Raw genomic sequence first — 14,202 nt, 5'->3', positions numbered from 1 at the left:
GAGGCAAGGGGAACCTGAGTTGAGGCCAGCTTGGGGTACACAGCAAGACCCTATCTCAAAAACCCAAAAACAGGGCCGGGGATTTAGCTCAGTGGTTTCGCCGCCTGCTGCACAAGGACCCGAGTTCGATCCCCGGTAACAAAAAAAAAATCCAAAAACAAGGGTCAGGAATGTAGCTCAGCAGTGCAGTGTCTGCCTGGCAAGCCTGAGTCCCTGAGTTCAATTTCCGGTAACAAAACAAAACAAGAAGTAAATAAACTGGCAATGTGACACTCTTAGAGGGACATGTAACAGGACATCTACAAAGCTAGCTCAGTACTGAAACCATAGCAGCATCCCTGGGTCAGCACACACCAAGTCATTCCTCAGTGATTCAGAGCAGTGGTGTGAACCTACGGCATATGTGCCACAGAAGGCTCTTATCACTGATTTAGAGCAATCAGGGACTGAGAGACAGCTAAGCTCTGACCAAGTTCATGAAGAGTTACATTCCAACTCTTATAATTAACAACCCCAGGGCCTACAAACCACTTCTGCTGCTTGCGGTGGTACACACCTATGATCCCAGCACTCAGGAGGCTGAGGCAGGATTGTCATGAGTTTGAGGCCAACCTGGGCTACACAGTGAGTTCAAGGCCAGTCTGAACTACACAGTGAGACCCTGTCTCAATAAATAAATAAGTAAAAACTACTTCTACATTTATAACAGTAAGTTCCCTACAGAACCCAGGATTTCTAAATATTAACAGCATCTTTATAAAGAACTGATAAAACTAGACAATGTCCAATGACAGCACATTGGATGATAAAAGCAGTGTGCAATTTTTAAAAACCACCCCATTCCAAAACAATTTTCAGCAAGCTGCTGCTTAATTCAGACATATACAGGCCAAGTAAAAATTGGTATTTTTATAGACTGTTCCAAAGTCACAGATAAACTAAGTTGAATCATTAATACTAAGTTGAATCTAAAGTTTCAAATATATCAGTTTATTTCGAAAAGGTATTTTGGGTGTTTTTTTGTTTTTGTTTTCTTTGTACTAGGGATCAAACTCAGGATCCCCTGTGAGACAGCACCACTGAGCTAAATCCCCCGCATTGTTTTTTATTTTTTGAGACGAGGTCTCGCTATATGGTTCAAGCTGCCTTGAACTTACTATGGTAATCCAGTGTGGTCTCAAACTCTCAGAGATCCTCCTGCCTCAGCATTCCAAGTGCTGGGATTACATGCATACACAACCTCGCCTGGCCCAAAAAGATGCCATTTGTGGCATTAAAACATTTTCAGTGGTCTTTGCCTCCCCCTGGGCCTTACCCACCACAGTCAAGCCCCTGAGGGGAAGAATGAAGGATACTGGCTCACAGTGGAGATCACATCAGTGGTAACTGGCCTCCACACAACAGGTATGACAGGGTTCCATTCTAAATCACCCTGGGAAGCAAGCAGTTCAAGCCTGGAGAGATGAGGTAAAGAGCAGAAAGATATTATTTGACTGTGTAAACCTTTCTTTTTGTTTCCATTGTGTTTGCAATGTTTGAGAAAGGGTCGTGTTATGCAGTCCAGGCTGACCTTGAATTCAACAGCCTCCTGCTTCACCTCCCTGGGTGCTGGGATTCAAGGTGTGCTCACAAACAAACCCAGCTACATAAACATCTCTAACAATCAGGAAACTGCTCATGTTCCAGTGGTGGACACTACTATACTAAAAAAAGCTACAGAGGCCAGGTGCGGTGGTGGCACACGGCTGTAATCCCAGCACTCAGGAGGTTGAGGCAGGATGACTGCAATGAGTTTGAGGCCAGCCTGAACTACATAGTGAGACAGTCTCAAAAAATAAAATAAAAAAATTGAGTTTGATCCCCGGTACCAAAAAAATAAATTAAAATAAAATAAGTAAAATATAAAATAAAGCTATAGAAAGCAACTTTCAAATAAGAAATTAAGCTGGACACAGCAGCACACACCTGTTATGCAAGCACTCAAGAGGCTGAAGCAAGAGAATAGGTGTTCAAGGCCACCCTTGAACTACATAGTGAGACCTCTCCGACAAAAAAAAAAAAACAAAACAAAGGTGGGCGCGGCTGAACAAGTCTATAATCCCAACACTCTGGGAGACTAAGACAGAAAGATCTCAAGTTCCAGCTCAGCCTAGGTAACTTGACAACTTAGTGAGACTGTCTCAAAATGGGGGGGAGAATGCCAGCACTGAAGATGTGGCTCAGTGGTAAGGCCTTGGGTTCAATCTCCAATATGAGGGCGAGGAGGGGAAGGGGAGGAAGGGCGGGGGGGAAGATCAGTGAAAACAATCCCTCTTAGAATCTATGATCTGTACTCTACAGATTCGGGAGTAGAAATATACCCAGGATCTGCAGAGCAGGCAAAGGTAGCTGAAAGTGCCTCAGCCAAAACAACACTACAGAAATCAGAAGGTAAAGCAGGAGTGACCCTTCCTTCTCTCACTAGACTGAGCTGGCCCATGGCCCAGGGTCTGTCCTGTCCCCCCTGGAACTGGTTACCAGACCTCTGACCTCCACCCACTAGATGCCAGTGCACCTCACCAGAGGCAGTGCCGAAGGGAAGGAGCCAATGATGCTCCCAGCTGAAATCTTCTGTCATAGGTTCTCTTTCCTTGAGCTAGATGGAGCAAAGCAAGCCACGCAACAAAAAGCAATACCACAAACAAGTAAACCCCTGTGAGACATGATCTGCTGCTTTCCACGGTGCTTCTATCTCACTCCCTGCTCATCCTCAGCCCCTGCCATCTGAAACTACAGCCCAACAAATATCCCAATATAACACAAAAGTCAAGGTTCTAACTGCCAATACCTGAGCCCTCACTCTGTCGAGCACTGGGCTTGAGAAATACCTTCCCTCCTCTCATCCCAACAGGACAGCCTACAAAAGTGAGTGTGGTCACTGTCCATGTTTCTGCCCAGGAAACCTGAAAGCTCAGAGGCCGAGTACTGCAACAGGGAGCACAGTCCTACCAGACCTGGGGTTCCAGCATTGCCTCTTCAGCACCATGGCACCTCAGGGAAGTGGGTCTCTGGGTAGGCTGTGCAATTAATTCCTCATAGAATACACTTTTCGAAGCTCAGCAGGGCAGTCCAAACCCGTATTCAGAGCTGCTTGGGAGACTGAGGCAAGAGAATCTCAAGTTCAAGGCCAGCCTCAAACTAAAATGTTAAACAAAGAGCTGGAGATGTAGCTCAATGGTAGGGTACTTGCCTAGCAAGTAGCACGCCCAAGACTGTGGGTTCAATTCCCAGTACTGGGGATACACGCTTTTAAATGAACAAATGAAAGATACTGGCTGGAGATAAAACCCAGACGTAGAATGCTCACAAGCATGTGTGAAGCCCTGGGTTCCATTCCCAGTACACTCTACCCGCCCCACACACACACACACAACATACACACTACCCCAGCTCTTTGCCAGAGGTGGTACCTGTTTGTATTCTGATCAATACCATCAGACTCAGGTTTTCCTCGCCCTCAACAATTACTTCCCTGTTTAATTTTTCCACTTTTTAAGAAAATTTTTTCCATTATTAATTTTTCTAGAAACTGATGCCTGGTCTATTTTGCTCTTATGTCATTAAGCTTCTAAGGACAGAACCCATTTGTACCGAAATACATCTCCAAACATTTTTACTGAGACAAGATCTCAGTACATGCCCAGGCTGGGCTCAAACTTACCATGTTCCTGCCTCAGCTTCCCAGAGTGCTGGCATTACAGGTGTGTACTATCAAGCCTACTGTTAAGCATCTATTCATGTTCAAGAATCATCCTTTGCGGGGCTGGGGATTTAGCTCAGTGGTTCCGCCGCCTGCCTCGAAAGCACAAGGACCCAAGTTCAATCCCCAGTACCAAAAAACAATAAAATAAAAAATAAAGGGGCCGGGGATTTAGCTCAGTGGTTCAGGCAACTGCCTCGCAAGCACAAGGTCCTGAGTTCGATCCCCGATACCAAAAAAAAAAAAAAAAATTAAAGGGCCAGGGATTTGGCTCAGTGGTTTCGCTGCTTGCTGAGCAAGCTCAAGGACCCGAGTTTAATCCTTGGTACCAAAAAAAAAAAAAAGCAGCTGTTTAAGAATCATCCTTTGCACATTCTGCCACTCAACTGGACACCCTGTTGGCCTTTTATTAATTTTGACCAAATTGTACAAAGGTTTACTGAGATCATTTAAGGCCAGCCAAGTCTTCTAATATTCACTCTTTAACACAAGGATGCCGGCTGAAAACCCCCAGTAACCTGACAGTGCTTCTTCTAGGAGGTTATCATTGCATGCAGCCAGTGCTTCTTAGAGATAGATACAACTGCTTGGACTTCAAATGCTGAAATAAATCTGGAAAAGGAGCAAGCAGGCTACAGTGAACTGCAAAGATAAGGTCCTGAGCAGCAAGAGCCTACAGAAAGGAAATAAAGATAGCATGGGAGCCAGACATGGTGGAGAACACCTATAATCCCAGCACCAGGGAGGCTGAGGCAGGAGGATTGCCACGAGTTTGGGGCCAACCTGGACTACATAATCAGTTTGAGATCAGCCTGGACTACACAACAAGAAGCTGTCTCAAAAAAATTTTAAAAAACAAAAATGATGGCATGGAGAGAGCAGACTGTCACTAGCTAGGTCCTAATCAAGGAGCTAATCCAAGAGGACTGCTTGGCCCAATTCCAAAAGATGCTACTGCACCAGGCAGTATGTCGGCCTGTCACTCTGTACTTCAAACCAGCACCCAGATGACTGACAAATGTTCTTCTATTATAGGAACCCCAAATTCCTAGTCCACTCTGGATGAATTTAGACCAGACAACAAGCCACGTTAACAATACCCTAAATGTTGCATATCCAATACATTCTAGATACATTAATAGTGAAAAATTTTATTCTATTTGAATCTAGACCCTCATGGAGAAGGCTGCATCCCACACACTGATCGTAGATGCCCATCTCATGATCCAAATGACCATAAAAGTTGTAGTTCAGAAGTCTCGCCAATCCACTCACAATAGCTTTTAAAAATACGTACATAAAATATATCAGAGATCAATCTAACCAAGGCAAACGACATCTACAATGAAAATTTCAGAACTAAAGAGAGTAACGGGGGGGAGCACTAGAAGATGGAAAGACTCCCCATGTTCATGGAATGGCAGAACAGTACTGTTAAAAGCTTGGACAGATTTGATGTAATGCCCATCAAAATGCCAATGACATTCCTCACAGAACTAGAAAAACAACCCTAAAGTTCACATGGAAAGAAAAGATCTAGAATAGGCAAACCAATCCTAGTAAACAAGAGCAAGGCTTCAGGCATCACAACCCCCAATTTTAAATCATACTACAATACCACAGTAACAAAAACAGTATGGTAATGGCACAAAAACAGATACATAGACCAAGGAAGCAGAACAGAGGATACAGAAACAAACCCACACAACTACAGTCATCTGATTCTAGACACAGGAGCCAAAGCTATATGTTAGAGAAAAGACAGTCTCTAACAAATGGTAATAGGATGACTGGATATCCATTTGTCAAAGCTGGAAACCACATTCCTACCTCTTACCCTGTACAAAAACCAATTCAAAATGAATCATAGACCTATGCATAAGACCTGAAATGTTGAAGCTGCTACAAGAAAACAAAGGAGAGGGCTGGGGATTAAGCTCAGTGGTTCCAGCGCCTGTATCGCAAGCGCAAGGTCCTGAGTTCGATCCTGGGTACCAAAAAAAAAGAAAACAAAGGAGAAACACTTGAACCCATAGGCACTAGCAAACTTCCTGAATAATACTCCAACAGCACCAGAAATAACAGCAAAATCAAAAAATAGTACTATATCAAATTTAAAAGTTTCTGCACAGCCAGGCATTGTGGTGCATGCCTATAATCTCAGCACTTGGAAAGCAAGAGGATCACTCCAAGTTTGAGGCCAGCATGGGCCACACAGTGAGTTCAAGACCAGCCTGAACTACACAGCAAGACTCTGTCTCAAAAACAAAAAAGTGGGCCAGGGATCTAGCTCAGTGGTTTCGGTGTCTGCCTCGCAAGCGCAAGGTCCCAAGTTTGATCCCCGGGACCAAAAAAAAAAAAAATCAAAAACAAAAACAAGAAAGTTTCTGGGGCAACCCACTTTCAGGGTGTTTCCTCCTGTCCCTCTCAGGCAGGCATTTTCTCTCAATAAAAATTCCCTACTCAAAAAAAAAGAAAAATTTCCGCACAAGGGAAATAACCAACTCAGTAAAGAAGACAGCCTACAGAATGGGAGAAAATCTTTGACAACTTTTCATCCAACAGAGACTTAATATCTTAGATCAAGAACTCAAAAAAACCTAATACCAAAAAGAAACAAACAAGGGGCCGGGGGTTTAGCTCAGTGGTTTCGCTGCCTGCCTCGAAAGCACAAGGACCCAAATTCGATCACCGGTACCAAAAAAAAAAAAAGCAACCCAGAAAGAAAAATCCTATTATGGAAAGCTTTAGTTTACCCATGAAGAAACTCTGCTACTGAAACAAGCTCTAGTCCTTATAGTGCAGCTGGCCACTAAATTGTGAATCTTTTCCCAGACTACAAATTGTTTACAATTTCCTACTTCCAAGCCCCTGGTCCAGTCCTGGTCTTTCAACATTCCTTCTCCTGGTCTTACAAATATAAAAATAGACTTGTATGCACTGGGACTAGGTCTACACTCATCACCCAAGGTGCTCCTCCAGGGAGAAAGACTGCCAGTGCATGTAACTCTTTCCTACAGTTGCTTGTACTTTAAACAGTGAAGTATTTCCTCAACTGCCCACAACTAAGCTAAGTCACCATTAATTGTGTTTATAAATTTGGCATACACTAGGCAAGCACTCTAACACTAAAGTACACTACAGCCGGACCTAAGTCATTCTTGCTAAGTCTGACATTTTCCTTTTTGCTATAAGGAAGGGAAAAAATGCACAAATTTCTGAAGGAAACTGCCTTCACTAACTTCTACTTCTGTCTGTCTCCAAACAGGTACTAACTAGAAAGGCACTCTAAGCCAGACATGGTGGCAAATGCCTGTAATCCCGGCACTCAGGAGACTGAGACAGGAGTATCTCTCAAATGTGTCTCAAAAAAATTTTAGAATGGGCTGGGGATTTAGCTCAGTGGTTCCAGCACCCGCCTCACAAGCACAAGGTCCCAAGTTCCGTCCCCAGTACCAAAAAGAAAAAAATTTAGAATCCAGATGTGGTGGCACATGCCTGTAATCCCAGCACTCAGGAGGCTTGGGTAAGGGGATCACACAAGTTTGAGGCCAGCCTAGGCTACATAGTGAGTCCAAAGCCAGCCTAAACTACACAGTGAGACCCTGTCTCAAAAAAAAAAAAATTTTTTTAGAAGCCCTGGGCTCAATCCCGGTACCATAAAAGAAACAGGGGAGAGAAGAAGGGAAGACACTTTAGGACATGAGGGCAATCTGACTGTGACATATGTCCCCACTGGTCTCCAGGGTTGACTCTGTAGATTTGGCTGGCTAAGCAGCATCCTCTTCCTCCCTCCGGCTCTTCATCAGCCCTCCTGAAGCTGTATTCTCTCTGGGTGGAAGAGGAATATATTCCCCAATAGGGTAGGACAAAGGTACAGAGGAGCTGCATTCCCTGCCAGAACCTCCAAACAAATTCTCAAGAAAGGCACTCTAAGGACTGAGGGTATAGCTCAAGAGCAGAGCATAGGGTTCAACCCCCACCACTGCAAAAAAAAAATAAAAAAAAGGGAAACAAAATAAAACCTAAACCAAACAGGTCTCCGTATGAATCGCCTGCCCTCAAAACCCCAGTGTACTCCTTTTAGGCTTTCTCTGGCCAACCCAGCCACCTCATATTTCTTTAGGAATACAGCTCCTTGTATCAAATATACATTTGACTTCAATTAATGTGCAAGAAATGATGTGTTTTTTTAATCCTCCGGATGTTCAATAAAACAATAAAGTATAACAAACAATATAAAGATATAAGCATAGAAATAAATTACAGTAAAATACACAATACGGCCGGGGATTTAGCTCAGTGGTTCTGCTGCCTGCCTCGAAAGTGCAAGGTCCTGAGTTCGATCCCCAGTACCAAAAAAAAAATACACAATACATTATGGAGGTACCAAATTAATAAACAAGCCACTGTTTGCTCTCCTTCGGATCCCCACCAGTGATGGGACCGAACCCAGGGACACTGTGCCACTGAGTTACATCCCCCAGCCATTTTCACTAAGCTTCCCAGGCTGGCCTTGAACTTGCAATCCTTATACCTTAGCTTCCAGAGCAACCAGAACTACTGCATGCACTATCAAGTCTGGCCTGTTATATATGCTTGAGTCTAAATTAATCACCATGTTGAAGTTTTAACTACTTGAGGCATTCCATCATAAGTCAGCTTTCTAAAAAGGTTTTTTGCACAACTCATGCAGGCCCCTGAAGTTACAAACTGTCAATTTTAATGATTTTCTAAAAGGAAACGTCTAAAAATCGTTACTTGCCCCATGTTCTTGATGAAACCTAAGAGAATATATGTGCCCAGAGGATTATCACCAATACATCAATCATCTTTCCTGGTATTTACAGATCATTAGATGAGTCAAGGGCCACTAGATGGGGACTGTGGTTTTTTCTACTCTTTGTAGTAGAAGTCAACCACCTACCTACTAAAGGCACAGGAAGTGACTTCTTCCCATTTATGAAGCTTTTTCAAGTATCTCTCTCTGGATTCTAAAGATACTGATGGTGGTACAAAAACAAGTCTTACAGGCCACCACCAAAAACAGGCTGCGTTGTTCCAATGCAGGAGACTCAATGCTGAAAATGAAGCTGAAGGGGGAAAAATTCCCTCTTCCAGAAAATCTGTCATTATCCATCCATAAAACACCACTCACTCTATACTGTTTCAAGTAACACAATTCAAGAAGTCATGTTCTTGAAGGCATTCTACTACTTTTATCCTAAAAACAGCAAGTTAAAATACTTTTTCTTGGAGCTGGACATATAGCTCAGTGGCATAGCACTTGCTTAGTATGTATGAGAAGGCTCCATGAGTGATGCCCTGGGTTCAAAACCTATCACCTCAGGGCCAGGGATTTAGCTCAGTGGCACCATGCCTGCCTCAAAGGTGCAAGGTCCTGAGTTTGATCCCTGGTACAAAAAAAAAAACAAAACAAAACTATCACCACAAAAAAAAATATGTATTTGGGCTGAGGATTTAGCTCAGTGGTTTCACAGCCTGCTGCGCAACCGCAAGGACCCAAGTTCCAAAAAAAAAAAAATGTATTTCTATTAGCCTAGAAAGGGGGTGGAGGGAGGGGGTTACTGGGGACTGAACACAGGGCCTTTGAACTAAGCTAACCCCTAGCCCTTTTTCATTTTGAGACAGGGTCTTGCTGAATTGCCCAGGTGGAACTCAAACTTCTGATCCTCCTCCCCAGCCTCCCAAGGGCTAGGATTACAGCCATGTACCTCCACACCAGCTTTAAATATTTTTTGTATGAAGCAGGGAGTTCAACTCATGTTGTGGCACCAGGCTCAGTACAGTACTATTTGCTTAATAAAATGGAAGCAGACAAGAAGTTTAACATGAAAAATTACTAAACCTAGAAGTTTCCTCATTTCATCATCTCATGAATTCCTTACAGTTAAGCAGGGAAAGAAAAAAAGGGAAAAAAATTAAAACTAAGCCAACACAGAAGTAAACTAACATTCCTTATCACATATATCTACTAATACTTTTCTGTTTGTTTTTTGGTACCAGGGATCGAACTCAGGACCTTGTGCTTGCAAGGCAGGGCAGGGAACCACTGAGACAAAAACCCCTGGCCAAATACTTTTTATCTACTATGTCCTAAGATATTACTGAAACCCATGAAGTCATATCCTCTATTACTCAAGATCAGAGGCCATACTTTAAAAGGGCAGTCATCATCTGTTAGAGACTTAATGGTCTGACTCCCTTTCATAGGAGGAAAATAATCCACAGAATAAGAACTCAGTCTCTAGTATTAAGGAACTAAAATTGTATGCTATGTATTTTTTTCAAGTTTCTTAAACTCTGACTCAGAGAAAGATAATCAGGATACTGACAAACCAAGACAGCTGATTCACTTGCTCAGTACTTTGTGAGCACTTCAGACATTGCTACCAGCACAAGGGAAAAATCTCAAATGCAAAGCCCACCCTGGAGGAATATGCTCTCAAGGTGAGAGAAGGGAGTAGAAAAGTGTTGACATGCCTTTTGTAGGAAGAGTATCAAGGGGACCCAGGCCAGGGATTTAGTTCAGTGGCACCACACCTGCCTCATAAGCACAAGTCCTGAGTTTGATAGCTGGTACTGCTAAGAAAAAGAAAAGAAAAAAATCAAGGAGCACAAAAACCACATGTTTCATGAAATCACCCTTCCAAAAACAAGTGATTTTTGCAACTGCACTTAAGATTCCTAAAATGCCTAGCGTATTTTAATTCACAAATAGTTCAACAGTCTCCTAGCCAGAAGCAATGACCCCTTCATTTAGAATGGCTAGAAGGCCTTTATAAATTTTGGATATGGTAACAATTTTAACAGTATAGCTTTATACAGTATAGCTTCTGAAATAATTATGAGGAATATAAACAAACTAAAACTTTCTCCTCTTTGATACATACTGCAACCCTTAGAAATGTGAATGCTTTTACTGTCTTGCAGAACTCAAACTTCCCATCTCAGAAAACTTTTTGAACTGGTCATTGTGGCATAGGCCTGTAACCCCAGCACTCTGGGAGGATGATTCCAAGTTCAAGCCCAGCCTGAACAACTTAGCAAGACTCTTTCAAAATAAAAACTGACTAGGGTGTAACTCAGTGCAAAAGCCCTGGGCTCAATCCCTAGTATAGAAATAAATAAAATTTCTGCTGGCTGACATATCTAGTAAGTCTTTTTCTCCAGGTTATGATTTATCTTTCCATTTCTACTTTACAGTCTTCTTTTCATCAACTTTGCTTCTCTTCTCATTAACCTTTTTCTTAAGGTTAAGCTCTCAAATTCTACCCATCAGAAAAGAACTAGAGCATTTGTTCAGTCTTCCCACTCTGATGCCATCCTACTCACTAATGAACCTGCTGCTGCTACAAGCCTCCTTCACCACTAGATGGTGTCCTGGATGAAACTGAACACGGCCATCATTCCTAATGAAGCGGAAAAGCAGTTTAAAATGAATCCTGTTATAAGATCAAGCAAGAAAGCTAATTATATATCAATGGGCATCCAAAATTATTTTCAAGTATTTAAACAATAAGCCAATGCAGAAGACAGCCTAGCAGACCAACAGGTAAGAGTTCACATGCACTGTCAAGCTAATTATACTCCAGCAGACAGCAGCTGGTAAGAAGTACTCCAAACCCTCTTTAAAACTGTGGATCCCGGGTGTGATGCCACAGGCCTGTAATCCTAGCACTCAGAAGACTGAGGCAGGTGGATTGCCACAAGTTTGTGGTCACCTTCGGTTACATAGCAAGTTTAAGGCCAGCCTGGACTACATACCAAGATCCTATCAAAAAAAAAAACCCTGGAAAGATGAAAATGGATCATCGGGCCCCAATCCTGGTTTTCAAGTTTCCTAGGTTAAAAACTGTCAACAAAGATTATGAGTACAGTCAAGTATTTGCTTCAAACTGTCCAAAGGAGTCAACACAAGGAAAAACGGTTGTACCATTTAAAATAATGGGAATGCTTACAAAGGAAAGCTACTGTATGCCACTTAGGTGCAGGTACCCACGTATATAGTGATCCCACATTTATAATTCAGTCTTTCCAAGGATGAAACAATACTCCCCACCCAGAATTCTAGTTGTTTACCTGCAGCCAAAAAACACCTCCCATATCTAACACTGTGATATAAAGAGGAAAATAAAATTTGAAACACTGATGTCTTAGGGCTTAGGATGTAACTAAGTGGTAGAGAGCTTGCATAGCATGTGTGAGGCCTTGGGTTCAATTCCCAGTACCAAAAAAAAAAATTCTGTTTTTGAAGAGAGTGCTGAACTCATGTCAGATTCTATGTAACCTCTCAGTGCTCGAAATTCCCAATTTCCTCTTCTTCCACAGTGACACAAAATCAACTCAAAAACGAACTTCTCAAACCTCTTGTTACACTTCTTGCTAAGTCATCCACATGGGCAAACCACTACAAAGGCAACTAAGGCCCTAAATTTCATATTCTGCATAATCCAAAAAATTTTACTACAGGACACAGCCCAAAAGCCTTGGGGAGGATCAAGGCTCCCGATGGTGGAAAAACACAGCCTGGGGCAAACAAAGGTTCCAAAAAGAAGGGAAATGAACATAATTCCTTTCAGACAGGATCATTCTGGCAGGTAAGGTTATTAGGAAAAACCTCAAAACAAGCAGCGATCAAATTCAAAGGTTTAGGCTTATTTTCTTTCTTAACTTTGCAACGAAATCAATCAATTGCTTAAATACAGCCACAGGGCTGGGTAGTAGCTCGGTGGGAGAGCACTGGCGTAGCGTGTGCAAGGTCCTGAGTTCAATCTCCAGTACTGGGGGCGGGGGAAAAAAAGCTAGCCATAAAATCCTACTGCAAGTCCACTGGCACTGGGCCTGCGCTGCCCTCTTCCGCGGCCCGAAGCCCGCCTTGGGAAGTGGCCCATCCTCTTCCGTGCCCTTCCTCTCCTGCGCTGACAAAGCTGGTTGGTTTTCTCCAACGAAAACCGCCATCTCTGAAACCTTCCTCTGGACAGTGTAAGGCTTGCAGCTCACACTCTCCATGTTCACGCCGACTTCTTCCCTTAGGTGGATAAACGCTAATATAAACTTCAGTTACGTAAACTTCAGTTATATAAACTAAAGCGAGGCCACATTTTAAAGACTTTTAAGTACGCGCAGAGCCGACAGCTCCCAAACTTCCTAGAGTCCCAAAGAGTTCCAGAAACCGCCCGCAAGCCGCCGCGCGCACCCGCGGACTCCGAACCGGGAAGGGCAGGCCGCGCCCGCCATCCTGAACCTCGAACCTCGACCCCCACCCCGACCCTGGCCTGGGTGACAGCCACAGCCACATCCACATCCAGACCAGACTCCGGCCGACCTCCCGCCAGCCCCTGCCCGCGTCCCCAGCCCGGCCGCTCGCTCAACGCGCCCTTCTCCACAGCCTTCCAGGGCCCGTGGCGACCCGGTCAACCGACACGCTGCCAGCAGGGCGGCGGGTCAGGTCCGCCGCCCGGCCGCGCGGGCCATTCGCCCCGACCTCGGCCCACGGCGGCCCCTTTCTCACCGAGGACGCAGACGACCGGCGGCGCAAAGAAGAGAGGTGTGTGGCCCGTCCCCTCGCGGCTCCGGCACGTTGACCTGGTAGTGGTGGCGGCGGTTCCTCGCGCTTTCCTTTCTCTCCTTTCTCCAACAACAAACAGGAAGTGCGTCACGCGGCGGCGGCGCGGAGACGTCAACTTCCGCCCGGCCCTGACGCCGTGCATGCGCAAACGCCACCGCCCGCGCCGCAGGTCCGACTCGTTTTCGCCGCGCCCCGGCCTTCGCGAAGGTTCTGCACGGATCGGGGGCGGGGCCTTCCCCGGGAGAAGGCGGGCTCTTCGATGGGCCCAACGGCCTGGAACCCTAAAGACGCGCTTGGTCGCTGCGTCCCACCGTGCTCCCTGCCAGGTGTGGGTCCTAGTGCTCCTGTCGCCCGGGGCTCTGCGCCCCCACTCTACCGACCTGCCCCTAGCTGTCACCGCCCCCTCCTCGCTGCCTCGGCCTCATGATCGTGTGTGGGGCGTCTCACAGCCCAGTCTGCCTGGGGTCAGGCCAGCGCCCACCCACGCCCGTGGGCTGATCCCTGTCACCCGGAGGCCCCGGATGGCCAAGGATGGCCAAGTGCGGCAGGGCAGGCCTCAGTCTTTAGGCAGGACACATCACCCTGAAGCCCAGATCTTGTCGACTAGGGAAAAATTGAACCCTCATGTTTTGGAGAGGAGGCCAGCGACTGTCACAGGCAGACACCTGAGGACCCAAGCCTACCATCCCGGGGACACAAACCTTTACTGTCCCCTAAAGTGCAATCCTGGAGACACAGCCTTTACTCTCCCCTAAATTGCCACATGCCCCAACCCTCTCCCACATAAGGAGGTTGGCAAGGAAAAGGATTAACAGGGCCGGGGATTTAGCTCAGTGGTTCCGCCGCCTGCCTTGCAAGCGCAAGGACCCGA

General features: G+C 45.1%; 1 protein-coding gene across 1 annotated transcript in view; it reads right to left on the bottom strand.

Moving 5' to 3' along the window:
- Dnajb6 (DnaJ heat shock protein family (Hsp40) member B6) overlaps nt 1–13,447 on the bottom strand; it is a 60,029-nt gene extending 46,582 nt beyond the window's left edge. The window contains exon 1 of the mRNA XM_004860323.4: nt 13,275–13,447. The gene's annotated coding sequence lies outside the window, so the exon portion shown is untranslated. The remainder of the gene's footprint in view (nt 1–13,274) is intronic.
- Nucleotides 13,448–14,202: the final 755 nt, after the last annotated feature.

The sequence above is a fragment of the Heterocephalus glaber genome, unplaced genomic scaffold (genome assembly GCF_053883595.1).
Source record: "Heterocephalus glaber isolate CG9 unplaced genomic scaffold, H.glaber_assembly_v1.0 deba00000818, whole genome shotgun sequence".
In the NCBI taxonomy this organism is placed as follows: Eukaryota; Metazoa; Chordata; class Mammalia; order Rodentia; family Bathyergidae; genus Heterocephalus; species Heterocephalus glaber.
Note: the sequence above shows the minus strand (reverse complement) of the source record. Positions and strands in the feature narration are given on the sequence as shown.